Source organism: Helianthus annuus, chromosome 5 (assembly GCF_002127325.2).
Source record: "Helianthus annuus cultivar XRQ/B chromosome 5, HanXRQr2.0-SUNRISE, whole genome shotgun sequence".
Lineage (NCBI taxonomy): Eukaryota > Viridiplantae > Streptophyta > Magnoliopsida > Asterales > Asteraceae > Helianthus > Helianthus annuus.
In genome coordinates, this window is record NC_035437.2 from 46,558,534 (window position 1) to 46,562,729 (window position 4,196).

At 34.9% G+C, this 4,196-nt stretch overlaps 1 long non-coding RNA gene across 3 annotated transcripts; it reads right to left on the reverse strand.

Moving 5' to 3' along the window:
- Window positions 1–1,568: 1,568 nt before the first annotated feature.
- Window positions 1,569–3,687, reverse strand: LOC110938838. 3 transcript variants are annotated; one of them, XR_002591737.2, is made up of 4 exons: window positions 3,539–3,687; window positions 2,773–2,839; window positions 2,310–2,669; window positions 1,569–2,218 (listed from the first exon to the last, which is right to left on the reverse strand). It is a non-coding gene; the product is annotated as an uncharacterized LOC110938838 (long non-coding RNA). The 3 variants fall into 3 exon arrangements; XR_002591736.2 differs by having other exon boundaries at window positions 2,310–2,839; XR_004893799.1 differs by lacking the exon at window positions 1,569–2,218 and having other exon boundaries at window positions 2,262–2,839.
- Window positions 3,688–4,196: the final 509 nt, after the last annotated feature.

The following is a 4,196-nucleotide window of genomic DNA, read 5'->3' on the forward strand; positions in this document are numbered from 1 at the left end:
AATATCCACACCTGTTCCAGTAGACCTCGAGGACGAGTTCTAAAACAAGGTGGGGAGGATATAACAACCCTCCTAAAATTTATTAGAATACCCCTATACGTCCTAAAATACACCCCCTATACGAAAAGTGGGCCAAACTACCTTAAATTTAACAAAAATCAAATAAAACAAAGTTTATGGGGAGCTCGCGGGGCGCAACAGCTTTAGGTAAGACTGTCGCGGGGCGCGACAGCTTTAGGTAAGGCTGTCGCGGGGTGCGACAGCTGGGACACCAGGCGCAGCCCGGTGCTACCACGTGTCCATGTCGTGTTGAACCTACCCCATGACTGGTCAAGCTAAAGCCTACTCCACCTAGCTCGCGGACCGCGAAGACTTTGTCTTCGGCTCTCGCGGGGCGCGACAAAGTGCTGACCAGGCACTATAAATAGGGGATTTTGGCTTTAGTTGTAAATCGTTCATCACACAATTCTCTCTCTAAATTTCTGAATAGCTAAAGTAATTCCCGGGTATTATACCCCTTAATTAGCGAAGCTCTGCCTTATTGTAAGTATTATAACCCCCGGTTACGTATTAGACACGCTGCCCGATTAATCTAGTGCTCCGTAACGCATGTCGAGGCTCTGCCTGACTCAGTCATTGGAGTTCTGTCTCGGGGAGGGTATAACTAATGTAAATTTGGGTTATTATACTAACGCGTGTGCATTGTTTAATTTATTAGATTATAACCAGGAAGTCACAAGGAAATACCTAAAATAGCAATGTGAGTAATCCTTCTTTTTGTAAACTGTTTTTACAAAACATCAATTATTTAAATTACAATTCACAGTGATTGAGTATTTGTAAATCTACAATTATCGTCGGTATGTTGGGGTTTTGTATACAAAATTTCTTACTACACTGTGAGTAGTAACATTACCACAAGTCATGATTGGCAGTACCGTGGGTGGTAATTAAAGTAGAGATAAACAAATGTAATTGCTGGATTGCCCTCAATGCTGTAAAATGATAAAACCTGTTTTGATTAAACTGGGATTCACTCGCCAGTATTTCTTGCTGATAAAATGTTTTTAAACGTGTTTCAGGTAACAAAATGTGAAAGCTAAATAGAAGCCAGTTGGACAGCACCGAAGGCTTGGAAAAGTGGCTATAAAAGTTACCTAAATAAAGAAGAAGTTTTATTTCAATAAATTAGGGTTTATCCCTAAAAACATGTTTGTAATGGAAACTTGGGTTTCTCCCATGTATTTATTATTATAAAATGTGGTGTTTTACTCTGATAAAATATTTCCTAACTACGGTCCTGATGAAATTTTCGCTGCCAAATTAATGATAAACACTGATACCACTAGCTCTAAGTAGGCCGCGGCCACCCGCCTACCGGGGCAAGGGTCGGGGGTTGCGACAGCAAAATATCAGCCCAAATTTTAATTTTAGAAATACATTGATTTTTCCTCTTGGATCCTGATTGTTAGGGATTTATGACTAATGGATCTTTCAAGATTAGTCAACGATTTAGTTTAAAATTAACCGTACTCAATGAGGTTGTGCGATTAATTATAAGTAGAATTATAAATTCCTTTCAGAGAAAAAAAGGAAAGTATTTAAAAGTAATTAAATACCAAAAAGTCAAAAAAGTCGTTATTTTGAAAATCAATATCCAATCGACACCAAAAATAAATTAGATAAACTTGCAAATTTATTTCTTTTGTATCATCATCAGAAGCACCACTCGAATCTTCAATGTCGTCCTCATCAAAATCATCGTCAATAGACATATCACTGTCAGAACTTCCAACAACGGACTCATCAGAATTAGAAGGTTCAAATAAAGCAGCTACCTCCGAATCAAGATCAGAATTAATATCAACATCGTCTTCAACATCATCAACAATGTTTACCAAGGGAGTTGCATTTCTCAAATCAGAATCAGAATTGACCGGTAAACCAATTCTAGGTATAATGACCTCAGATCCATTCACATCAAATAATGTCAACTGAAAGTTGTAATCAATCTGGTAGCGTAAAACAACAACACATTCAATACGAACACCTATATGTTGTACAATGTTGTTCCATCCATCCATAAAAAATAACATTTGCTATCAGGATCCTTCACAACAGATACATCTAAAGAGTCCCAGGAATTCAGATGAACCTTCATTGATCTTCTAAGTTTACCGAGACCAATAGTGTTTTTAACAAAATAAGTCGGTAGAAGCTAAAATAAAAAAAGTGTTATAATTAACATTGTAAAGATAAAATAAATAATATAGGTCATATACTAAAAATTATAAATGTTAAAAACATACCAATGTATTAACAGTTTGATCATTGAAAACATGGCAGAAAGCCTCTACGTATTTTCTATTCGGCAAAGAGGAGATGGAGGTAAACAAACTGATGTTTGGATCCCAACGTGGATAAGGTATTTCCTTGAAAAAAGGTGTGGGTAAATAATTATAGGGATTAATTTTCCTGAACACAAGTATACATCCATCATATAAAGAAAGGTCAGCCACAACCTTTGACCATCATTCCGTAAAAGCAAATGTACCATTGTTCTTGGAAAAGTTTACGTTCCAAACCTTTTCATTTATGCACTTTATGAGCACAATATTATCACTACCCGCAGAAGATAACCATATCTTAGAAAACTGAACAGGTATAACCTTTAAAGTAAACATAAACATAATCACTGGTAAATAAAAGAATTAAAATATTCCAAAAATAAATGAACAGCAATGAAAACATTGATAAAGAACATAAGAGTACCAAGAATTCTTTAGTTAGTGCGGACATAGACTTGTAAAAAGACATCCTCGCGGTTGTAATGGTGATCCTGTCATAAGAAACAAACATTCATAAGAAAATAATGTTATTATGTTAACAAAAATAAATTACCATAAAAAGATAGATTCTAACAAATAAAGATTACGGTTCCGTTAAGCATAAAAAACCCTAAAATCCATTAGTCAATACTAAAATATGAACAATTTAACTGATATCTAATAATCACTAATAAATCAACATGCAAAGAAAACCTAATATCAATATACACTAAAATACACGGACAATAAAAAGAAAAATTTTAAAAATTAAAAGTTAAAATCATGAATCCGGAAACAAAATACCATAAAAATCAAAATACACAACCATAAAAAATTACATTATAAAAAAAACCTAATAAATCAAAATGCAAAGAACAGATCAAAAATAAAAACCATGAAATCTGAAAGAGACTAAAGTGAACAAAAAAAATAAAAATTTTTACCTTTTATTGAGGAAAATCTGAAAAAAAAACCCTAAAAGTCTAAATAAACATCAACAAACGAAAACAAACATAGATTTCACAAAGGTTCGAAGTAAAACAGGAGATATTACTCGGAAATATAATACGAATCTTTCATTGAACATCAACAAACGAAAACAAAGATGGCTTTCATACAGACGAATAGATGATATAAAAGAGTATAATAAGGAAGAAGAAGACGATTAGATAGAAGGAAAAGTATAAAAATCAAGATTGTTAGTTTTATACCTTCAATGTGTGAATCGGTTGATTATAGAAGATATTGATGATGAATGCCTGAAGATTGAAGGTTAGGTATACAAATGAAAAGATTTGGAAGAGATATGATGAAGATACCAGTGAGAGAACCGAGGAAGATAGAGAGAGAAATAGGCTGCTGGTAATGATGAAACAAGAAACGCATTTGCTGAAATGTCTTATTATATATGACCCAAATTCAATGGGTCGGTTTACCAAAAAGAAAGGATCCACGTGAACCTTCGACTGCATGCCCATTTTCCAGCCAAAACCCAATCCTAGAGGCTCTAATCCAGACCCGGCTTTTGGGCCGGCCAAGTTGGGCAGGCGCAGAAGGCCCAAAAATGTTAGGGGCCCGGTAGAAGTTTATAAGTTAATTATGTTATGTAACCATAAAAGGCCTAAATGTTGAACTGCTGAAGATTAAAGCCCAAACGTTGAGCTGCTGAAGATTAAATGCCCAAATGTTAAAAAAAAGGCCCAAAATAAATGACGTTTCAGTGGGCTGTGCGCTAAAAAAAAGAAACAAAACCTGCAAGCATTATGATGGTATTATGCGCTAAAAAAGAACGACATTTTGTTTATTTTATAAAAACTGGTAGGTTACACCCGTGCTCTGCGGCGGGGCGATCCAATTTTTTATGGAAAC